General features: G+C 51.3%; 1 long non-coding RNA gene across 1 annotated transcript; it reads left to right on the top strand.

Moving 5' to 3' along the window:
* The first annotated feature begins 10,218 nt into the window (after window positions 1–10,218).
* On the top strand, window positions 10,219–18,134 carry LOC142028048 (uncharacterized). Its single transcript, XR_012649369.1, has 3 exons — window positions 10,219–10,487; window positions 11,322–11,463; window positions 17,694–18,134. It is a non-coding gene; the product is annotated as an uncharacterized LOC142028048 (long non-coding RNA).
* The last annotated feature ends 7,006 nt before the right edge of the window (window positions 18,135–25,140 follow it).

Raw genomic sequence — 25,140 nt, 5'->3', positions numbered from 1 at the left:
GTAGTCCTCAGCAGACGACCGTAGAGCCCTCGAGGTTCCATCTTTGCTCCCTACAGGAGCGTGGCTCCGCACTCCTTGCCGCTCCCGCCGGCAAGCGACACAATTGCCCTTTGCTGCCTGCAACAGGCAGTACCTGCACGGCCCCAGTAATGCCGCTTACAGAGCGAGAGGCGCTCGCTATAAAGCGGCAATGAAGAACAAGGACGGCCCGTCAAGATGGCAGGACGAACATAGAGAGCCTCCAGCATTAGCCAGGCAGGGCTTGCAACTCACCTCGTGTCGTGGTTTAACGCCAGCCAGCAAGAAAGCCCCACGCGACCGCTCGCTCGCTCCCCCGCCCCCAGTGGGACGGGGAGACAATCGGAAGGGCGAAAGTGAGAAAACTCGTGGCTTGAAACGAAAACAGTCTAATCATTTAAAAGAAACAACAACAACAACAACAACAACAACTTGTAAGGAAAAGAAGAAAAAAAAATGACAGAGAATGGGGTGCAGGCAGCATGCCAGGGGTCTGGAGCCTGACGGATGATGGGGAGCGGGGGGTGGAATGTGGAGGAGGGAAAGGAAGCGGGGGGGACGACGGGGGGGATGGGACAGGAGATAGAAGAGCAGGGGATGCGGGGGGAAACAACTCGCGTGGGTTAAAAACTCGAATGGGTGAAGGGGGCGGGCTGGAGCAGCAGGGGGCATATATGGGGGAGAAACACACGCCGGGGAGAGGGTAGGTGAGGGTACAGAGGTGCATGGGGGGACACGGGGGGGAGATGACCTACCCCAGGGAGCCCACCCAGGATGATCCACAGCAGGTAACTCACCTGGGATAACCCGCAACAGAGCATCCACACCAGATCATCCACACTGGGAGGACCCCCAGCAACGCCCCTCAAACTGCTTGTGCTTCACCCCCAGTCTTCCCCAAACTGGGGAGTTTTTTGCTTTTTCAAAATACTCAGTTTGGGGTGTGTTTCAGTGCTTTTCCACAACATAAAAAGGGGTGATCTTTCGGTTGTGGGTTTGTGCATGAAAATGGGGTGGGTTTTTTGCTTTGCAGCTGCACCAATCCAGGCGGATTTGGCTTTCCCAGGAGTCCCAAAGTCGTTTGTTTTTTCCCCGTTGCAGACCCAGAATCAGGGGGTTTGGGGTTGTCCTGGTTTCAGCTGGAATAAAGTTCATTTTCTTCCGAGTAGCTGGTACAGGGCCATTTTGGATTTAGGGTGAGAATAACGTTGACAACACCCCGATGCTGTAGTTGTTGCTAAGCAGTGTTTATACTAAGTCAGGGACCTTCCATCTCCTCATACCGCCCTGCCAGCAGAGGCTGGGGGCGCACAAGAAGAGTCGCTGAGCTAAAGCAGGATTCCAGGTAAACAGGTCAGCTCGAAATACACCACCTCCTTTAAAAGTTAAGAGCGATTTGAACACTTAAAATCAGCATTTAGGCTAATCGATACCATTTTGAACACCTTCTTAGCATACAAGTAAACACTCTTGCCGGTGTTGGAAAACGTCTCCTCCCTTCCTTACAGCACCGCTGCAGGGAGATAACCCTGGGAGGCTGCGGGACGAGGTCGTACGCAATCAGAATCTACGCTTACGGATCCACCACAACAGCTACAGCCCTTGCGCTGCTGCTGCTGCTGCTTTGCATCTTGCTCGTTTGGTGAATAAAGCTGAAAGTGAAGTGGAAAACTCCAAAGAGCAAAAGGAAAAATAAAGAATAAATCTCAATCATTCACTTTACACTAAAAAGGCGTGCCCATGTTTATATACGTCCAATAAAAATACTTATACTGTAAAAGTATTTCATTTTCCTTTCCCATTACCTTAACTTGCACAGCTCTGAATACATACCATTAAATTATCTCTCTCCAAAGTACACAGTTATAATGGGACTAGGGGTTTTTGTGCGTGTTACAGAACGCGGAGGGACACCTGGCCAGCTGAGCTGCCCAAGAGAGGTGCTACTGAACTGCCAGGGAAACGCACCATTGAAAGCCAGACAGAAAGAAAGTACTTCAGAGCACTCCGTCAAAACATCAGGAAAAAAAACCCATAACATTCAGTTGCCTCTCTTTTTAAACGTTTAGAAAAATACCTAACTGCTTACATACACCTAACAAATCAAATACTACAGCTATTTGGCAGTTAGTTTAAACAATGCAAGTCAATTTGTAAAATCCCCAGGGCTGCAATACCTCAGACTACCAAAAAGGACTGGCGGGTTTCCTAATGCTTTTGGCAGTACTGAAGCAGGCAGAGCAACACGTTTTCATGTTATCTCGACTGTTACAACTGAGAAACCAAAGACCAGTGATGCCACCAACTTTAGGAAGATGGGCTGTGCTTGGGTCTTTGGAAGGAAATTGACTTTTTTTTTTTTTTTCTTTTTTTAAAAGAGAGTGAAAAGTCTCGTTACTGATGACTTCTACTGTCAAGTCGATCACCTCTGAAGATCCACTCTGATGGGAAGTTCCTAAAACAAAATCTCTTTGAGAGAGAAAGACTTCCATTTTGGAAAATCTCTTTCCAACTGAAGTCAAAATTACACACTGTAGGTTCAAGGAAAAAATACATTACTGAAGCAGTAACTCATCAAAAACACCTCAGGACTCACTGTCACTAGTTACAAGGCTGCTAACGCTTCCTGGGAAAGCCTGGAAAACACACAGATGCGACGCCCGTTTTGTCCTGTTTTGTCCACGTCTCTTCTTTGACCTTGATTGCTTTTAGTACAGATGCTAATTATCTCCGTAACGTTTTTGAGTACTACTAGAAGATATTTAAAAAAAAATCATTGACTGTAAAAGCATAAAGCTTTTATCATGAAAACAAAGGCTGTTTCTTCTGAACAGCTGAACTCTTACGAACAGTTCCTTCCCTCTTTTAGGACAAAATTATTTTCACAGTATCATTTACTAGCAAGCACACAGCAACAGAAGATTATGCTTTCAGGAAGAGAAAATAAACTGCGGGAAGTAAACTTTGTATAGGTGTAACATGCTCCGGAACAGAACTTATTTTTAGTATTTCTGTTAAAATATTTCATGTAAAAAAAAGTAGAAGGAGAGTTGGCACACTCTCAACGTTAAAGTCCGTACCGCAAGTACCTTTGGAAAAATGCAGACACACATCGTAGGCGTACCTTGTACTTGCAGGCCACTACGGAATCTTTCCATCCGTCTCGTACCGTCACGGCAGAAGAAAGGGCAACCACGGCGAAACGGTGCCAGCTGACATCCAGCTGAGAGAAGAAAAAAAAACATTAGCACAAAGCTGGGTAGGAACCCAAAGCTGCCCTTTTTTTTTGTGAAGGTTTGTGAAGACAGTACGACTGAGCGGAGGAAAAAGTATTTTTGCGTCATCTACGGTACAGTTGTTGACACAGGCCACTAGAGCTTTTGCATTTTTCAGACAACCGCGCCCTTTTTTTTTTTCCTTTCTTTTTTTGACTCATCGGCAACTTTACTTTCACTAGAACTCACTTTCCTAGATACACGCAGGTGACAGACATAGAGACCTACCTACATTTTCTCAAGCCTTAGTATAGCCGAGGCTTCATCACCCTATACGTCCCAAGTTGAGTATTTTTGCTAAAGAGCACAGCAACGCATCTGTCCTTGTGAACTGCCTCGTTGCAAAAAAGGAATCATTTTTTCCAGGCCGTTGCTCCAAACGGGCAAGATCTTTTAAAACCGCAGTTGTGCCACCAAACCCGCTCAGGGTCCCTCCTAGCTTTTGACCGCCCTGAGATTTAACAGGCACACGCTCCATTCCATCTTCCAACAGCAAAAATACGCTAACGCTCTCGGACCCAGAGCGCAACCCTACGGATGTCCACGCACACAGCCTGCCGTTTTGATGAGGAGCCACCCAGCATCCCTGCGAGCACAGCTGCACGCGCCAGATCGGTTTCCCCTACGCCGCGAGTTACCGGTTTCGGTGAACGTAGTTTCTGACGCTTTAAACTGAAAACCGTATCTCGACACTTCGCCACAGCAGAAACGACCCATCGCCAGAACGCGACAAAAACGCAGTAACACCAATTGCAAACCCACAGCAGCAACAGCTCCAGAAATATTTAGACCAGGAACAAGGGAGAAAAACAAAACAGCTTCATCTCACGCACAGGGGAGCGGCAGGCAGAGAAAAGGGTCGGCATTCTGAGCCCTTACAGAAAACGGGCATTCTCCTTCCGTTCCTCAGCCCGTCCGTGAAGGTCTAAATACCGCAACACTACTACGGCAACGTCGAGAGTAGGGAACAGCAGCCCTGCCACCGGACTTGCCGCTGACCCATGCTATTTACGTAGCAGGACGCGTAAGCAGAGGGACGCGTTTTGCCACACGCAGCCCTGAACTTCCTGAAAATTTACGTTTACCAAAAAAGCCATTTGGAACATATTGCCAAACAACATTCGGCAAGAAAGCTTTGATGCGTTTGACACACGCAAGTTTTTGGTCACTTGCTATTTGCTTCCTGTTGCTGCTGCTGTTCTTCCTTCAGAAATTCTACTCGTCGCCCAGTTATTCACTACTGGTTCAAGCATTTGCCTTCCTGGTATTACCAGCACATTCACAGAGGCAAGTAACTTAATTGCTCTTCTACAGTTATCCAAACGACAATTACAGCCATGAAAGAGAAGGAGAGGTCAGGCAGCAGAAGAGCTCTGCAGGCTGGCACCAGTCAATATTGCACTCTCTAAAACCAAACAACAACAAAACAAAACCGTGACCCTGTATCCTTCTTTTTTTTTTTTTTTTCCTTCTTCTTTCAGAGCTCATCCCTGCCTCAGCATTTTGTCTTGTCAGAGCACGAAGCGCAGGTGATCCGTACCCTGACGACTTCTGCGTGTGATGAATGCCTGTTCAGAAATAGTCCAGATCTGCAAGACTGGTGTCATTTCTATGGTTTTAATCATCAAAACTCACATTTTATTTACTCACGCATTTGCGAGGAAACTAATTAACTTTTAGACACTGCCTCTCCTTTTTTTGGGGGGGTGGGGGGGGGTGGAAATGTGTTAGAGACTGAAAAACATTACAATTCAGAGCTCCCAACCACGAGGGAGCGGTGGAGAAATCAATGAAAGCAAAGACCAACAGCAGCAACGTCAACTGGAAGTTGGCTTTCATTCCGATCACGTACTTAAGCGACTCTCCTTGCAAGTCTATGCCTCGGTCCTAGGAATGACTAGTCCCTTTTTGGAAGGACAAACTTTTTCACTTAAAAGTCCTAGACTGAAGACTCCGCTGAACGGAATGGGGATTGTCCCACGGGACAACATGCCGTCAACACTCTTAATGGGGAAGGAAAAAAAAAAAACCCCAAATAAAAATCAAGTTTAAGTACCAGTTCCCATCACGTTTCACTCATTACATTTCTACTGGCATCTAGGTGCTCAAAAATGAACTACAGGGACACCACATATTCCTAAAAATTCAGTTATACATAAAAAAGTAAAAGGCTATTTCCAACTTGCCCATAAAAATCAGTATGAACAGAGAGAAGAGAAACACTCGACCCTGAAGAAGCTAACAGGCAGCTCTGAATTTACCAGACGGGAAATTTCATTCTTTCCCCTGAAACAAAAACACATCAAGGGACCAGTTCAGGAACAGGGCGCGATCTGTTAACAGCAATTTTTCCATCGTCTTTTCTGCACTAGCAGCAAATTTGCCTTCCCTGTGGGTTTAACGTGGAGCACCTGTAGTGCCCTCGAACTCGCAAGTGTTTCTCTCCGCCCCCCCAGCCCGATACGTGCGATTACCTGAGCAGCAAGCGGAATTAACCACGCAGGATTTTCTTCGTGCGACGCGGAAGGTGACACTGGGAGAAGAGGAGACAAAGAAATGAACCTGCTTGTCACACCCAGCCAACGGTGAAAAGGCAGGGGAGGATTCTGCCGGAAGGGCTCTGCACCCCAGGAGCTCCCGCCGGCCGGTTTCTCTCCCCTTTGCCCGGTACCGAGGGGATGACGACACCTCGCGCGCGTCCCCTCGCGGGGGGGGCTGCCCCAGGTGAGCCGGGGGACCCCCACCTCGCTTCTGCCCGCGGGAACGGACCGGGAGAGACACTCCACGCAGAGAGAGGAGCGTGGCGTGGATTGCATGCCCGAGGGAAGAGGCCGGGCTCCCCGCTGGCAGAAGGACAACTCGCCTCCCTGCTGCTCGGAGCTGCTTGCTGCGGACAGCCCTGCCTGCGCCCGGCCGCTCTTCGGCCGTGCTGGGAGCGCGGTCCGGCCGACAGACGCCCCAGCGAAAAGACGCTCCAGCTAATCGCGCCTCCTGCTCGTTACAGCTGCAGGTACTTTTGCCTCTGGCTAATGCACGCTCCAGACAGCGGACACCCCGCCTCGTTCCAGCTCCCGCTTGCTACAGTTCTGGCTCCTTGAAGCCCCAGCTCCGCACTGAAGCTCCGGCTGATTTCAGCTGCTTCTCCTTACAAGCTCCAGCTATGTGCAACGGTCTGGGCTTTCCATAAGGTTATCTATCAACTGCTGTCAACACTGGAGCGTTAGGATTAAACATCAGAGTTACACGCCAAGTAAATATCCATTAGTTTGGGCGATTAATTACTTGACGACTATTCTGAGCGGCGCAGAAAGAAGAGCTGGACTCAAAGAGGGCACGTGGGGTCTGAAAAGCACCTTTCCCCCCCGCAGACCATCACAGATGTTGAGTTCGGCCTGCTGCGTGCCGGCCTCCCGCACTTCGGCGTCCGACACAACCAGACCCCCATCTCCGGGGAGGGACCACGCACCCTGCCTGCCCCCCGCTTCCCCCCGCAGCCCCCAACACCCTCCCACCCGCCTGCAAAACCAGCCAAGCCGGCTCCCGCTTTTGGCCCCCACACCAGCTGACTCGGGGCCCATTTGGGAGCCAAAAAACCCGGCCGCTGAGCCTGTTCTCAAGGCCCAAACACGCAGGGCCGGACCTCTGTTTCTGGGCCCAAAGCTGCGCAGCTCGGTCTGTTTCCGAGCCCCCAAATCAGCCACGCGAGCCTGTTGTCAAGCCCCAGGAACGGAAAACTTGTTCTCCATTTCTGACCCTGCAGTGCCCACGGGCGACGCCGAGCGTAGCCACCCCACAGCCCTGCACCCCCGGGGCCCCACACGTAGTTTCGGGGAGTGCTCGGGACCTGCGGAGGGCCCGGCCCCACGCCTCTGCGGGGCAGCCCCAGCACAGGCAGGGCGTCGCTTCACGATTGCCGTTTCAGGCTTTATTTCCCCGCCACCAGCGGCACGGCCAGGCCCCCACCCCAAACCCCCCAGCCGAAGCACCCCCGCGGGTAGCCGGGCCAAGCCACCCGGAAAACAAGAAAACCAAAGAGGGAACAAGACAGAGACCGTGGGGAAAGGCAAGGAGAAGGACACAGAAACAGAGAGAGCGCGGGAGGGATAGGGAGCAGGACAGAGAGATGGAGCAAGAAAGGAAAAAAGGACGGGAGGCAGAACCAAGGGAAAGAGAGACAAGGATGGGGAGCAGGACAAAGGGACGGAAGAGGAAAAAAAAAATAGCAACGGGCTGCAGGACAGAGATGAAGGGATTCAATAGACACAGGGAGCATGACAGAAGGACAGAGAGGAGACAGACAAAAGGGACAAAGAGCAGGCCAGCATCGGAGGGGAAAAAACCAGCTGCGATGGGCAGTGGGAGAGAGAGATACGGAAAAAGAAAAAAATACTGAGGAACAGAAAAAAGAAAGAAGCGACAGCTAGCTGGACAGGGGGACACAGTTAGAAAGGGCGGGAGAGGGAACAGGGCAGAGAAAGACAGACAGAAAAGGTAGCGAAAGAAAGCAAGGCAGAGGGACAGCAAACAGGGCGGGGGGGGGGAAGGGACAGGGGTCTGGACAGAGGTGGAGAAATAAGCAGCAGGGACAGAGAAAAAGAGACAGAAAGAGGGACAGGGAACATGGCAGAGAAGGAAAAATCAGGACAGCGGCAGGACGGAGATCAAAAACTGGGACGGTCCTCAGGACAGAGAGGAATACGAATACGAGCAGGGAGCGGGACAAAGGGATACAGCGAGAAACGACGGGACAGGAAGCAAGACAGCGCGACAGACAAGAACAATGACAACGAGAGAGAGAGAGCGTGCGCGTGAGAAGCACAGGGGGTTGGGAAATTTAGAAAGAGAGGTATCAGGAGCCCTGCAGAGAGAGGGAGGGTGAATAAAAAAAGGGGCAGGAAGCAGCACAAAGGGTCACAGAGAGTAAGAGATGAACAGGAAGGAGGACGGGGACAGTGAGATCCAGAATGACAAAAATAAACAGCAACGGCGAGCAAGACAAAGGGATAGAGACAGAAACAGAAAGTAGGAAGAAGAGAGATAGGAAGGCAGGGACACAGAGCGACACGTACAGGTACGGAGAGGAAAAGAACACTAGGGGAACAGGCCAGAGAAATTGGGAGGCGGGGAAAGAGGCGGATGCAGATCAGGACAAGGAGATGGAAAAGGAAAAAACAGCGACTGGCTGCAGGACAAAGACGGGGCGGGGAGAGGGAGAGGGAGCAGGACAAGAACGCAGAGAGAAAAAGAAAGGGGGGCAGTCGAAGGAAAGGGGGGGGGGGAAGAGGGAGCAGGACAAGAGAATAGACAGAAGAGGAGAGGTACAGGGAAGCAAAATAAAAATAATAAAAAAAAACCAAACAAACAAAAAAGTCACAGCAGCAAGAGAAAGCGAGGGGGTCAGGAGAGGGGGAGGGAGGGAGGGACCGGGAGGCACAAGAGGAGCGACAGGGCCCCGGAGGCCCAGGACTCACCACAGCTCTCGCTCTTGGAGCTGCCAGGAGACCTTGCCAGTGCAGACGCTTCTTTCTCCTTCTCTCCTCCCTTCCTCTTCTGTAACTCCAGTCGCTTGGCTCTCCTCCACATAACGGAACACGCGAGCGTCTCGCGGCTCTTACGAGATGAGGCCTCCTAGACACGTAGCCTCGCTCGCTCGCTCACTACGTGGCCGTACCGCGCTGCTGGTCATGCATACAGACCCTGGCAGCCTGACCTGCTGCGGACTACGAGGAGGGATCCTCCCACACCCAGAGAGGCAGGCTCTCTCTTGCCTGCAGCGGGAGGCAGCTGCCAGCCAGATGGCCTTCCGTTTCTTCTTCTTTACTTTTCTGTGGCCTCTCCAGCTTCAGCAGCTCCCGTCCACAGCCAGCAAGCGCTCCGCCTGTCCCTCTGTGCTCCCGCGCCACGAGGAGAGGGAGGCCAGGCAGAGACAGCCCACGCGAGCCTGAGGCTGCTGCAGTCAACGGCATCCCCGGGGACGAACAGACAACCGCACTCACAGCGTGGCCTCTGGGAGAGGGAAAGAGGCAGCAGTGACCGTTATTACTGTAGCTCGACCCTGGCCAGAGCCCCTCCTTCCGCAGGGGCTTCCGCAGACGCCGCTCGTTCCCCGCGCCGCTGCTAACGGCACCCACGTTCAGGGAGACTCGAGAACATGGGAGGGCCAGCTTGCTGCCCTCACGACAGGGCTCGGGGGCTGCCTGCGGCTACAGCACAGGCTTCAGGGGAGGGGCTGGAGCTGGGGGCAGCCGCACGGGCCGAGCGGGGCCGGGGGAAGGCGCCGGGGGAGCTCCGGCGACTCGGGGAGGCGCCCGCTGGCCGCGCCTGGGGGGTGCCCGCCTCCGTCCCCTCTTCCCTTCTATCGGCTCTCGGGGAACTGCCTGGCGCTGCCCTGGCCCGGCTCGCCTCCGGCGGACCGGGAGCCTGCCGCGGCGGCCGCTTCGCAGCTTCCCGTCCCGCCAGCGCCCGGCGGCCAGCGGGCAGGAGGCACCCCCCCCGCCCCCGCCCCCGCCCCCGCCCCTGCCCCTGCCCCCGCCGGAGGGGATCGCTCGCCTCACCCGCGGTCCCGGCGCTCGCCCGCTGCCGCCCAGACCCGCGCCCTGCGCGCCACCACGCTGCACCCGGACACCGCGCATGCGCCGGAGGGGCCGGAGCCGACGAGCGAACGCCGGGCTGCCCCACGCGCAGGACGGCGCATGCGCCCGGGTCGCGCGTCCGCACGGCTGGTCGGGGAGCGGGTGCAGCGGGAAGCCCGCGGAAAACCACACGAAACCGGCAACGCTCCTGCGTCTGACCTGGTCGGACTCCGGGGGCCGCGGCGGCAGCAAGGACTACGCCGCGCCCGAGAGCCACGCTGCCGCCCCGCCGCCGAGTCCGCGAAAACTACAGCTCCCGGCATGCCCCGGGAGGCAGCCCGCCCTGCTGCCTGACCCCGAGGGGAAGCCGCTTCCGTTTCCGCCCACCCCCACGCCGGCGCAGCCGCAGTTCCCGCCGAGCCCCCAGCGCCGCTCCGGGCAGCTCCGGCGCGCTTTCGCCGCCCGGCTCCGGCACGGCGCGGCGCGGCACCCCCCCGCCCGGCTCCGGCTCCGGGCAGCGGCCGCCGCCGCCGCTCCGTGCGTCCCACACAGACCCCGCCGTCCTCCTCGGGGCTTTCCCCGGAACCCGCCGGCCGGCTGCGCAGCCCCGCCACGGGGCCCGGTGAGCACCCCCCCCGCGCGCGCACGTGGTCCCAGCCGCCCTGCGCCCCCCCCCCCTCGCGCGCACTTGCTCCCAGCCCCCCTGTGAGCCCCTCCCCCGTGCGCACTTCCTCCCAGCCCCCCCGCGCGCACTTGCTCCCAGCTGCCCTGTGAGCGCACTCCCCCCCCCGCGCGCACGTGGTCCCAGCCGCCCTGCGCCCCCCCCCCGCGCGCACTTGCTCCCAGCCCCCCTGTGAGCCCCCCCCCCCCGCGCGCACTTGCTCCCAGCCCCCCTGTGAGCCCCCCCCCCCGCGCGCACTTGCTCCCAGCCCCCCTGTGAGCCCCCCCCCCCGCGCGCACTTGCTCCCAGCCCCCCTGTGAGCCCACCCCCCCCCCCCGCGCGCACGTGGTCCCAGCCCCCTGTGAGCCCCCAGGGCTCCCCCCCGGCCTCTGCACCGGCGGCCCCCACCTCCCCCGGGCCACCCCCGCCTCCGACGTTCGCCGTCCGAGGGGCGCCCGGCCCCGCTCACCTTCTCCCGAGGGGCAGCCGCAGCCCGGCCACCGCTCCGCTCCGCTCCTGCCTCGGCTCCCACCGGCCCCGCCCCGGCCCCTCCCCCGGCAGCCCCCCCTTTCCAGGGAGGGGACGGCCCCAGCAGCCTCACTGCCCGCACCTGCGGCTCCTCCAGCCCCGGCCCGCAGCTGGGGGACGGAAACCCGGAACAAAACTTCTCAACACCCATGGGAAGTTAAGCAGCAGGCACTTCCTCGATTGAATGAAAGGTGGCAAGAGTCATCTCATTTGGAAGGGGTGTTAACTGGGGTCAAAATACAGATTTGAATACCCATCTTATTTTAGTTCTAAGACTTGGCGATTGCCAGGTATCATCTTTTCCATTTACCCGGGTCCACCAGCGAGGCCACAAGGGAGATTTCTTCCAGAGAGAGGAGAGAGTTATTAAGGCTGAAGTCCACGATTTGCCTTTCTCCTTCATGAAAAGGTGAGTGGATCATATATCATCACTAGTCACCCAAACAGTTAACCCTGAACTTTTCACCTGTCCTTTAATACAGTCAACTCCAAGCTAAATGTTTTCCGTTATTAAGAGGCGACCAAAGATCATGTAAAATATTATTATACTTTCTACAAACACATCCCCATCTGAGAGCTTTAGCTACTAGAGAAAGTCGTTGGAGTTTGGGGTCAGAGGAGCTGCAAGTATAAACCTTCATTCAGCTCTGTTTAGGATGTGTGATTTTTCTCTGGTTGTCTAAACCAGTCTAAATTTCCATAGACGGTCCCGACTCTGGGTGGCTCTAACAAGGATCCTGGAACTCCAGGAAATTCTAAACATCGTTTTATATTTTAAATATGATCCCAAGTTCCTTCCTGCACTTGTCGCTACGGTTTTGGCAACTGACAGCCCCAAGGGCTGCCTGTACAAGTTTCTCCCGAAGGGCGAGTAAATTAATTCTTTTGTCCATGAGGTGGATGGTTTGGTAATGTTATAATTCACAACACTCTAATTCCTTCTTTCAAATTTAAAAAAAATAATTGCCTTTTAAATCCATCCCATTTAATTTGCTAAAATGATTCTCATTGTTCTGCATCTTTTCTCAAGTTTTGGTTAAATTCAATGTCAGTATTCTCCACGGAACTAGATTTTCATCTGACTTTGGAATCGGAAGGCAGGCTGTTACTGAGGTTCAATTTTGTGTCTTTACAAAACTTTGAATCAGTTACAAAACTAGATTTTTGTTTTTTTAAACCAAATTACAAAAACGGTTAATATCAAGATTAACACAGCTCAAACAATAATTGTTTCATTTTGTTTATCTCATGTTTGGAACCCCTCAAAAAAAAAAATACATACACCCTCTAAACACACAAAAAGATTATTGCCCTCGACAATATTCCTAATAGCAACCCCAATAGTATAAACTTTACACAGCTGTTTTCCCAAATAGATAATGTGAAACTTACTTATAGATTTTCAGTTTTAAAGGGCCAGTTTCTTTAGACTTCCAATTTCTTGTTGGTGCTTTCTTTATTCTTGAATAATGAAGCCAAGGTTCTTCTCCCAGACCTTTACCGCTATAAGGGTTGTTAAAATGACTCGATACGGTCCTTTCCACTTCTCAGTGATTTTACATACATTCAATCTCCTGGTCGGAAGGGATGCGCTGCTACGTCCAATTCTAAGGGTCCAGCTGTGGAGACATACTGACAAAGTTCTTGAAAAGAATTGCTTAAAGAAATCATAACACCTTTTAAAAACCTATCTCCAAAGGCACTCAAGATACTCAGAACATAGGACTCTTGATATGGTCTTTCATAAAACATTTCATAATGACTTAAATTTTCTTTCTCTTCTGGCTATACTCTGATTCTTAATAGAGCCATGGGTAATGCTTTAACCCACGTGAGGAGTGAGGTTTCCTGACAAATTTTACTCGACTGTTGCTTAAGGGTATAGTTCATTCTCTCTCTCTCTCTCTCCCCCCCTCCCTCTCTTCCCCCCCCCCCCGCCCCCCCCCCCGCTTGTGGTCTGTATGGGGTGTGATAGTCTCAATCTATAGATAATACTTTGCTCAGCTTGTCTCATAATCTTTGCTATAAAATGAGGGCCATTGTCAGATGACATTCTTACAGGCACCCCACATTTTGGTATTATCTCTTTGAGCAAGACTTTGACTACTTCCCTTGCTTTCTCGGTGCGACAAGGGAAAGCCTCGGGCCACCCAGTAAAGATATCAACTAAAACTAGGATAGATCCTTCTTTTCAAGGCAATTCTATAAAGTCAATTTGCTAATATTCTCCTAAAAAATTTCCTTATTTCATAATCCCAAAGATGATCTTATTACTGATTCGGGGACATTTTTATATATAAATTTCACATCCGCTTCTAATTGTTTAAACAATCTTTGTCGTATTTCACTTTCTGTTCCCCGATATACTTTGTGATGTTCAGCTCGGGCAATTTCTCTTATTATTGTGGGTGGGACTATTATTTGACCTGTCGGTGTTACAGCCTATCCTGTTTCATTTTGTTAGCCTGCAATCTAATAATTAATTCTTCATCTTTTTCGTTATAATTTGGAGTTTCTTTAGGCAATTTTATACTTTTCTCTGGAACTAGTGCTAGGATGCCTTTTTCCGCAGCCTCTTTAGCAGCTTTATCGGCCAGTCGGTTACCTGCGTTCGGACCGGTCTTACCTAACTGATGTGCTTTACAGTGCATTATCGTGACTGCTGTTGGTTTTTGAATGGTTTCTAACAATTTCAGTACTTGTTCTGCGTGCTGAATGGTGGTTCCTTGCGCGGGTAACGGTCCTCTTTCTCTCCGTATCGCTCCATGCGCACGTACTACTCCAAAAGCATACTTTGAGTCTGTCCAAAAGTGTTGACTCGCTTTCCTTGACTTAGTTCCAGAGCTCGAATGAGAGCTATCAATTCAGCCTTTTGGGCAGATATCGTCGAAGGCAAAGTTGGCAACACAATTACCTCCTCAGTAGTTATTGTCTATCTTGATAAACGTTTTCCTTCACAGATGGAACCGCTTCCGTCGGCATACAGTTCCCAATCTGTTTCTTCTAGCGGCACATCTCAGAGATCCAGTCAGCTGGAGTAAACTCTTTCGATTGTCTGCAAGCAGTCACGTTCCAGTTCTCCTCCTTTAACTTGATCGGTTGTTGAAAACGCAACAGGGTTAACGGTGGTAGTAGCGTTTAGGTAAACATCATCTTGTTCCAGCCACACCACTTGGTATTTCAGCATCCTGCTAGGGGCTACCCAATGCCCCCCTCTCTGTTTTAGCACAACAGTTATCATATGGGAAACGTACAGTAATCCTTTGTCCTCTAATCCTTTGTCCTCAGGTGAACTTACGAGCTTCCTGGATCAGTAGCACAGTTGCAGCGACGGCTCTCGGACGACCAGAGCATCCCAGACTCACATTACCTAATCGCTTCGAGAAGTAGGCCACAGCTCGCCCACTTGGCCCTACGTATTGGGCCAGGATACCCAGAGCTATACCTCTTCTTTCACGAGCAAAAAGTTCAAGTGTCTTCTTTGTGAGATCTGGCAGGCCTAGGGCTGGCACCCCTCTTACAGCCTGTTTCAGTTCTTGGAAAGTAGCTTTCTCGGCATCGGTCCAATCCATCGTTTGAGGTTTTGAGCTGCTCCTATAAAGGTCGGGCCAGCAAGCCACAATTTATAATCTACAGGTGACACCACTCGACCATTCCCGGCAACGCTCGTCATTAATTTTTTTCGTCTTAGGTTCGGGGAGACGACAAATTGCCTCTTTTCTCTCAGTTCCCAATTGTCTCTGTCCTTTTAGGATTTTAAAACTCATTTAAATAAGTTTCTTCTTTCTGGGTTATTTGGGTTTTTTTCTTTTGACGCTCGATATCCACCGATTCCCCAAAAGTTCAAAAAGTTAATAGTTAGCTTTGTGCATTGTTCTTCCGTCTCAGCTACAATTAACAGATCATCCATATATTTCAGCAAGATTTCTTGATTATTTTCTTTCTTCCAAATCTCTAATTCTCGTGCCAATTGATTTCCAAAAATGGTAAGACTATTCTTAAAGCCTTGAGGCAAGACTGTCCGCGTATATTGTGTTTTTCTCCCAGTCTCAGGATTTTCCCATTCCAAAGCAAAAACCCCTTGACTACTGGGATCCAAGGGAATACGGAAAAAGGCATCTTTTCGGTCTAACACTGTGAACCATTCTTGTTTCTCCGTTAGGGTTGCTAACAAAGTATAAGGATTTGCTACTACCGGATGAATATCTTGTACTATTTGATTTATTGCTCTGAGGAGGTCTTGAACTAATCTACCATCTTGTTCATTAGCCTTTTAACAGGCAAGATCGGGGTGTTATATCTGGATTCGCATTCTATTAACAATTTGTATCTTAAAAATGTTTGTATTACCATTGCTAACCCTTTCCGACTTTCCGGTCTTAGGGGGTGTTGTTTAATTCTTACCGGATTCCATCCTGGCTTTAAATCAACTCTCACAGGTTCTGCTTTTTGGATTTACCAGGAACTTCCCAGTCCAGACGATTGGAATTACAGCATTAGACTTTGACTGGTATAATCTTCTGCTTTCGGTAACCATCCTGTTAACAACAAAGCCACTGCTTCGATACGTTTAGTTTCTGGAATTGAAGTTTTAATCTCTCCATTTTTTAATTTAACTTCTGCCTCTAAGTTCTCAAATAGATCTCTCCTTAACAGGGTTTTAGGAGAATCTGGCACATACAAAAACTGCTGAGTGACCCATTGCTTTCCTAATTTCATTGTTAAAGATTTAAAGAAGGGTCTAGTTTCTCGTTCACTTGTTGCACCGACACCACCAATTTCTTCAAAACTTAACTCTCCCTCTAAGGTATTTAAAACTGAAAAGGTGACTCTAGTGTCAATTCGAATTCCATTTTCTGTTCTCCCGGTTTAGCTGTAACCAGAGGTTCTGCTGGGAGACTCCCCGTCAGATACGTTCACTTAAAAAGAACAAATCTACCTATGGCACTTTATTCCATTTACTCTCTCTCTCCTACAAAACAACAGTAATTGCAATATAGTATTGTAACTCAAAGTTCTGTTTGTTTACCATTTTTCCTGCAATTCACCCCAATGTGCCAATAAACGTCCCAACGGTGATGGTTTTGGTAACTTTTCATCAGCGGTTCCATTTCCTGCACTCTTATTCTTAAACAATTTTGCTGATGCCTTTATACTTCTATACATTCAAATACCAAATACCAAACAAATGCAAATGACAGTTGTCCCAAATAATACACAAAGTCCAACCCAGCAATAGCTTTCGCTTGTGACTTACGGGCAGACGCCTAGGCTTCCACTGCAGACGGGTACCCTCCAAGCCCCAACCCTGCGAAGCTTTCGCCGCGCCTCACGGGCAGGCTTTCCAAACAAATTCCAAAGCAGCGGCGCCTTACCTTTTTTTCCAGGGAACGCTGCGAGGAGCTTTGCGAGTCGAGGGTGACGGTTCTCCACGAGAATACCTCGGTGCCGGCCGGAGTTCGATCGACACTCGATCTCGTCCAGTCTCACTCGCAAGGTCCCATCTGGGTCGCCAAAACCGTTCCCGAAATCCGGAATAAAACTCCTTAACACCAACCTGAAGTTAAGCAGCGGGCACTTTGTTTATCGCAGCGCTGGGGACACGGGGGATCGCTCCTCCAAAGGCGTGTCCCGCTTAGTATCAAAATCCATCAGTTTTTACAGACTTTTCCTGTCAGGTCATTGTTACCTAAGCTCCTTCCGTAAAAATGCATACTATGCTCGTTCTTAAATTTAACCTTTATAATGATCGGTCCTTTGATTATATAACCTTATCAATATTCTTATTTAAAAACAATCATTGGTCAGTTACACTTAGCTCTGCTGACTGGCATCTTCGATCCTCAAATGGAGATGGGAAGGGTAAGGGGGTTTCCAAGCAGCAAACTGGCGTCCCCGACGGTTTCCTTAGTTTCCTGAAACAGAAGGTAGGAGAACCAGTAACTTCCTGGTGAGGTTTCTAGGGTTAGCTCTTTCAAACTTTAACAATATTAAGGTTCCTAGAGTCACGCGTAACACAGCTCCTCCTAAAGTTTCTATGGCTACGTTTCAAACTTAACGATCCTATACGTTATGCTTCACAATTTTACTTCTTAATCAAACCTAACTCTTCTATGTGATTAAATTTTGATTTCTTTACCGGAATATTTGCAACAGCTGGAGCCCAGCAGGAACAGGGGGGACACGGCCCGACCCCACCAGCGCCTCACCTCCTCCTCCCCTGGGCTCCCTCACGGCCCCTCCACTCGTGCAAAGGGAGCGCAAACGCAGCCCGGAGGGCAAAGGGGACGGGCGGCCAGCGTTTATTCAGTCAGTCGCGTGCCTATCGAGTCCTGCCAGCGAGTCTGCTCTGGGGCTCGGGGCGCCCCCCGGCGCTCCCTCTGCCCCTCGGACACCTCTGATAGCCTATTTCCATACATTCTGTATGGCACGTCTAAATATTGGGATGGTTTTAATATTTTGTACCAGCTGTGGAAACTGGTTTGCTGCTAGGTGACTGCAAAAGTGAGATTTGGTAAATAATTATTAGAAATCTTACACTAACACTACGATTGAAACAATAGACAAAAGTATAGCCAAGCAATCGACTAGCAGAGGTAGGTACTCCTAAGTTTTGCAGTTCTTTGCTCTTATGACTAGATGTTCCTGTACGCTGGATGAGAACAATGCTGAAACTGACCACGTGTGATTGAACCTGCATTAAGCTTCAAGATCAAAGAACAAGGACAAGAATAAAGACTTCGAGGACAGCCAGCAAGAACTTCAGATGGGTCGGTGGTTGCAAAAGCAGCCCTTCGTCTCAGATGGATCCTTCATTGCACGTGATCGGACGTAGGCAGTACTATGATAATCGGTTGCCGTCGTTTTTATGTATATGTATACTAATCTGATTAACATGCAATTAGTTATTCTGTATAACCTGTTTGTGCTAAAGCTGTGGCATGCACGCTAGGTGGAACTATCCCCCGTGCAGCCAGCGCTGCAATGAAGAATGCCTGCTTTCTAAAACTCCAAAACGAGTCTTAGGGAGTTTCTTCGACTGGCTTTTCAGTATCAGGGGTACAAGGGAGGAAAGGAAAAAAAAAAAAAAAAAAAAAAAGGCAGCGGTGTGGGAAAGAGAGGGGACCAGGGGAAGGGGCAGGGAGGGACCAGAACGCGGAAGAGGGGAGACAGGGCCCCGAGGGCCCGGGGCTCACCACAGCTCTTGGCACTGCCAGGAGAATTTGCCAGTTGAGACGCTTCTTTCTGCTCCTCTCCCGCTCCCCTCCTCTTCTGTAACTCCGGCGGCGCGGCCGTCCTCCCCCTAGGAGAACACGCGTCTCATAGGTCTTGCGAGACGAGGCCTCCTAGGCACGGAGCCTCGCTCGCTCGCACACTACGTGGCCGTACCGCACCGTCGGTGCCGCATCCGGACCCTGCGGTGCACCTCGGCGGTCTGACCTGCTGCGGACTACGAAGAGGGATCCTTCCACACGCGGAGAGGCAGGCTCTCTCTTGCCTGCAGCGGGAGGCAGCTGCCGGCCGGCCAGCCTTCCATTTCTTCTTCTCTACCTTTCTCTGGCCTCTCCAGCTTCAGCCGCAGCAGCTCCTGCCCGCAGCCGGTAAGCGCCCCGCCTGTCCCTTTGTGCTCCCGCGCCGCGAGGAGAGGGAGGCCGGGCAGAGACAGCCCGTGCGAGCTTTCCTTGCCGGCGGCGTTTCCTTACCGGGAGGAAGCAACGAGCGCGGCGGCACCTCCCGCCGGTGCCGCATTACCGTTACCGTCGGACGGCACGTGCAGGACCGCGGCAGCCCCGCGCACTCGCAGCCTCCGAGCTGCAGTACCGAACATTGGTCGCCGGGTGGCAGCGGCGAGCGCTTGGCACAACGCGCCAGCGCGCATGCGCGGCACCCCAGCTGCAGTACCGAAGTCTGTTCAACAGGTGGCGGAAGAGAGCGCTGGCGAAACGCGCCGCCACCGCGCGTGCGCGGCTCCGCGCTGCTGTACCGCGTTTCGGTTGCTAGGCAACAGCAGGAGGGCGGCAAAAGGCGCCACCGCGCATGCGCGGCTCCCGACCGCCAGGGCCGCGTTTTGGTTGCCAGGCAACAGCAGGAGCGCCGTCAACCGCGCCGCCGCGCATGCGCGGTTGCCGAGGCGCCATGTCGCGTTTTGGTTGCCAGGCAACAGCGGCGAGCGCCGTAAAAACCGCAGCGCGCATGCGCCCTTGCCGAGCTGCCGTAACGCGTTTCGGTTGCTAGGCAACAGGAGCAGGCCGTAAACCGCGCCGCCGCGCATGCGCGATAGCCGAGGCGTCGTGTCGCGCCTCGGTTGCCAGGCAACAGGGGCCAGCGCCGTAAAAGTCGAACCACGCATGCGCGCTTGCCGAGCAGCCGTAAAGCGCCCCGGCTGCCCGGCAACAGCTGGACGACCCCCCCCCCCCACCGACGCACTCCACCGCGCATGCGCCCCTCCCCAACGCCACTTCCCACCTTCGGTCACCGGGCAGCAGCAGCCGCATCCCCGTAACGATCCTCTTCGGAGCATCAGCTGCACGAGGGACGACTGACAGCTCAGACCAGTAGAGACCAGACACAGGCGGCAACTACTTACTGGGGGCACAGGGATTACGTTGCCCTGCCCTTTCCCCACTCGCAGCCCGGGCAGTCATCTTCATCGTCTCCGTTCCAAAGAGCACCCGAGTGGCTGGAGCGTTTACAGCAGTCAAGTGCAAAGAACAGACCATTCGGGTGGTCGCTTCTGCCCCTGCCCTCCCCACCCCGTTATCTACAGAGGAGAAGCAGCACAGGGAACCTGCAAATGGGGGGGGGGGGGGAGGGGGTCCCCTGGAGCAAGCCCCAAGGACTGCTGTATCCCCTCTGAATGTGGCATCAGGGTTGCGGGAGCGACAGCAGCCAGCCAACAGATGCTGGCGAGAGATTTAAAAAAAAAAAATAACGCCTGGTTCCGGTGACAGCCTGAAGGCAGGCCACAAGAGACCCAAAGCTGCTCTGTGCCAGAGGGGCAGCTCTGTCCAGCAGGAAACGCCGCGTCCCAGCGCACCAGATGCCAGCGGCCCACCTGCAAGCCAGCGATACCCTGGCGACCCTGGGGCTCGGTTGGGGTGGGCGCACCTTTCCTCACCTCTGAGCCATCAGAACTCTGCTCTCCCAATCCTACACGCACGCAAGGCTTCTTGTGCGGGGCTCGTCTCTTATCGAAGAGACGCTGCACGGTGTTACTTACCGCCCCGCCCTCCGGCGTGCAAAGGAATCAGCCGTGAAGCAGGGATAGCAAAGAGGCCTGTCGGGATATTAGTAGTCCTCAGCAGACGACCGTAGAGCCCTCGAGGTTCCATCTTTGCTCCCTACAGGAGCGTGGCTCCGCACTCCTTGCCGCTCCCGCCGGCAAGCGACACAATTGCCCTTTGCTGCCTGCAACAGGCAGTACCTGCACGGCCCCAGTAATGCCGCTTACAGAGCGAGAGGCGCTCGCTATAAAGCGGCAATGAAGAACAAGGACGGCCCGTCAAGATGGCAGGACGAACATAGAGAGCCTCCAGCATTAGCCAGGCAGGGCTTGCAACTCACCTCGTGTCGTGGTTTAACGCCAGCCAGCAAGAAAGCCCCACGCGACCGCTCGCTCGCTCCCCCGCCCCCAGTGGGACGGGGAGACAATCGGAAGGGCGAAAGTGAGAAAACTCGTGGCTTGAAACGAAAACAGTCTAATCATTTAAAAGACAACAACAACAACAACAACAACAACAACAACTTGTAAGGAAAAGAAGAAAAAAAAATGACAGAGAATGGGGTGCAGGCAGCATGCCAGGGGTCTGGAGCCTGACGGATGATGGGGAGCGGGGGGTGGAATGTGGAGGAGGGAAAGGAAGCGGGGGGGACGACGGGGGGGATGGGACAGGAGATAGAAGAGCAGGGGATGCGGGGGGAAACAACTCGCGTGGGTTAAAAACTCGAATGGGTGAAGGGGGCGGGCTGGAGCAGCAGGGGGCATATATGGGGGAGAAACACACGCCGGGGAGAGGGTAGGTGAGGGTACAGAGGTGCATGGGGGGACACGGGGGGGAGATGACCTACCCCAGGGAGCCCACCCAGGATGATCCACAGCAGGTAACTCACCTGGGATAACCCGCAACAGAGCATCCACACCAGATCATCCACACTGGGAGGACCCCCAGCAACGCCCCTCAAACTGCTTGTGCTTCACCCCCAGTCTTCCCCAAACTGGGGAGTTTTTTGCTTTTTCAAAATACTCAGTTTGGGGTGTGTTTCAGTGCTTTTCCACAACATAAAAAGGGGTGATCTTTCGGTTGTGGGTTTGTGCATGAAAATGGGGTGGGTTTTTTGCTTTGCAGCTGCACCAATCCAGGCGGATTTGGCTTTCCCAGGAGTCCCAAAGTCGTTTGTTTTTTCCCCGTTGCAGACCCAGAATCAGGGGGTTTGGGGTTGTCCTGGTTTCAGCTGGAATAAAGTTCATTTTCTTCCGAGTAGCTGGTACAGGGCCATTTTGGATTTAGGGTGAGAATAACGTTGACAACACCCCGATGCTGTAGTTGTTGCTAAGCAGTGTTTATACTAAGTCAGGGACCTTCCATCTCCTCATACCGCCCTGCCAGCAGAGGCTGGGGGCGCACAAGAAGAGTCGCTGAGCTAAAGCAGGATTCCAGGTAAACAGGTCAGCTCGAAATACACCACCTCCTTTAAAAGTTAAGAGCGATTTGAACACTTAAAATCAGCATTTAGGCTAATCGATACCATTTTGAACACCTTCTTAGCATACAAGTAAACACTCTTGCCGGTGTTGGAAAACGTCTCCTCCCTTCCTTACAGCACCGCTGCAGGGAGATAACCCTGGGAGGCTGCGGGACGAGGTCGTACGCAATCAGAATCTACGCTTACGGATCCACCACAACAGCTACAGCCCTTGCGCTGCTGCTGCTGCTGCTTTGCATCTTGCTCGTTTGGTGAATAAAGCTGAAAGTGAAGTGGAAAACTCCAAAGAGCAAAAGGAAAAATAAAGAATAAATCTCAATCATTCACTTTACACTAAAAAGGCGTGCCCATGTTTATATACGTCCAATAAAAATACTTATACTGTAAAAGTATTTCATTTTCCTTTCCCATTACCTTAACTTGCACAGCTCTGAATACATACCATTAAATTATCTCTCTCCAAAGTACACAGTTATAATGGGACTAGGGGTTTTTGTGCGTGTTACAGAACGCGGAGGGACACCTGGCCAGCTGAGCTGCCCAAGAGAGGTGCTACTGAACTGCCAGGGAAACGCACCATTGAAAGCCAGACAGAAAGAAAGTACTTCAGAGCACTCCGTCAAAACATCAGGAAAAAAAACCCATAACATTCAGTTGCCTCTCTTTTTAAACGTTTAGAAAAATACCTAACTGCTTACATACACCTAACAAATCAAATACTACAGCTATTTGGCAGTTAGTTTAAACAATGCAAGTCAATTTGTAAAATCCCCAGGGCTGCAATACCTCAGACTACCAAAAAGGACTGGCGGGTTTCCTAATGCTTTTGGCAGTACTGAAGCAGGCAGAGCAACACGTTTTCATGTTATCTCGACTGTTACAACTGAGAAACCAAAGACCAGTGATGCCACCAACTTTAGGAAGATGGGCTGTGCTTGGGTCTTTGGAAGGAAATTGACTTTTTTTTTTTTTTTCTTTTTTTAAAAGAGAGTGAAAAGTCTCGTTACTGATGACTTCTACTGTCAAGTCGATCACCTCTGAAGATCCACTCTGATGGGAAGTTCCTAAAACAAAATCTCTTTGAGAGAGAAAGACTTCCATTTTGGAAAATCTCTTTCCAACTGAAGTCAAAATTACACACTGTAGGTTCAAGGAAAAAATACATTACTGAAGCAGTAACTCATCAAAAACACCTCAGGACTCACTGTCACTAGTTACAAGGCTGCTAACGCTTCCTGGGAAAGCCTGGAAAACACACAGATGCGACGCCCGTTTTGTCCTGTTTTGTCCACGTCTCTTCTTTGACCTTGATTGCTTTTAGTACAGATGCTAATTATCTCCGTAACGTTTTTGAGTACTACTAGAAGATATTTAAAAAAAAATCATTGACTGTAAAAGCATAAAGCTTTTATCATGAAAACAAAGGCTGTTTCTTCTGAACAGCTGAACTCTTACGAACAGTTCCTTCCCTCTTTTAGGACAAAATTATTTTCACAGTATCATTTACTAGCAAGCACACAGCAACAGAAGATTATGCTTTCAGGAAGAGAAAATAAACTGCGGGAAGTAAACTTTGTATAGGTGTAACATGCTCCGGAACAGAACTTATTTTTAGTATTTCTGTTAAAATATTTCATGTAAAAAAAAGTAGAAGGAGAGTTGGCACACTCTCAACGTTAAAGTCCGTACCGCAAGTACCTTTGGAAAAATGCAGACACACATCGTAGGCGTACCTTGTACTTGCAGGCCACTACGGAATCTTTCCATCCGTCTCGTACCGTCACGGCAGAAGAAAGGGCAACCACGGCGAAACGGTGCCAGCTGACATCCAGCTGAGAGAAGAAAAAAAAACATTAGCACAAAGCTGGGTAGGAACCCAAAGCTGCCCTTTTTTTTTGTGAAGGTTTGTGAAGACAGTACGACTGAGCGGAGGAAAAAGTATTTTTGCGTCATCTACGGTACAGTTGTTGACACAGGCCACTAGAGCTTTTGCATTTTTCAGACAACCGCGCCCTTTTTTTTTTTCCTTTCTTTTTTTGACTCATCGGCAACTTTACTTTCACTAGAACTCACTTTCCTAGATACACGCAGGTGACAGACATAGAGACCTACCTACATTTTCTCAAGCCTTAGTATAGCCGAGGCTTCATCACCCTATACGTCCCAAGTTGAGTATTTTTGCTAAAGAGCACAGCAACGCATCTGTCCTTGTGAACTGCCTCGTTGCAAAAAAGGAATCATTTTTTCCAGGCCGTTGCTCCAAACGGGCAAGATCTTTTAAAACCGCAGTTGTGCCACCAAACCCGCTCAGGGTCCCTCCTAGCTTTTGACCGCCCTGAGATTTAACAGGCACACGCTCCATTCCATCTTCCAACAGCAAAAATACGCTAACGCTCTCGGACCCAGAGCGCAACCCTACGGATGTCCACGCACACAGCCTGCCGTTTTGATGAGGAGCCACCCAGCATCCCTGCGAGCACAGCTGCACGCGCCAGATCGGTTTCCCCTACGCCGCGAGTTACCGGTTTCGGTGAACGTAGTTTCTGACGCTTTAAACTGAAAACCGTATCTCGACACTTCGCCACAGCAGAAACGACCCATCGCCAGAACGCGACAAAAACGCAGTAACACCAATTGCAAACCCACAGCAGCAACAGCTCCAGAAATATTTAGACCAGGAACAAGGGAGAAAAACAAAACAGCTTCATCTCACGCACAGGGGAGCGGCAGGCAGAGAAAAGGGTCGGCATTCTGAGCCCTTACAGAAAACGGGCATTCTCCTTCCGTTCCTCAGCCCGTCCGTGAAGGTCTAAATACCGCAACACTACTACGGCAACGTCGAGAGTAGGGAACAGCAGCCCTGCCACCGGACTTGCCGCTGACCCATGCTATTTACGTAGCAGGACGCGTAAGCAGAGGGACGCGTTTTGCCACACGCAGCCCTGAACTTCCTGAAAATTTACGTTTACCAAAAAAGCCATTTGGAACATATTGCCAAACAACATTCGGCAAGAAAGCTTTGATGCGTTTGACACACGCAAGTTTTTGGTCACTTGCTATTTGCTTCCTGTTGCTGCTGCTGTTCTTCCTTCAGAAATTCTACTCGTCGCCCAGTTATTCACTACTGGTTCAAGCATTTGCCTTCCTGGTATTACCAGCACATTCACAGAGGCAAGTAACTTAATTGCTCTTCTACAGTTATCCAAACGACAATTACAGCCATGAAAGAGAAGGAGAGGTCAGGCAGCAGAAGAGCTCTGCAGGCTGGCACCAGTCAATATTGCACTCTCTAAAACCAAACAACAACAAAACAAAACCGTGACCCTGTATCCTTCTTTTTTTTTTTTTTTTCCTTCTTCTTTCAGAGCTCATCCCTGCCTCA

Source organism: Buteo buteo, unplaced genomic scaffold, assembly GCF_964188355.1.
Source record: "Buteo buteo unplaced genomic scaffold, bButBut1.hap1.1 HAP1_SCAFFOLD_120, whole genome shotgun sequence".
NCBI lineage: Eukaryota > Metazoa > Chordata > Aves > Accipitriformes > Accipitridae > Buteo > Buteo buteo.
The sequence above is the reverse complement of the archived record's forward strand: the minus strand, read 5'-3'. Positions and strand labels throughout refer to the sequence as shown.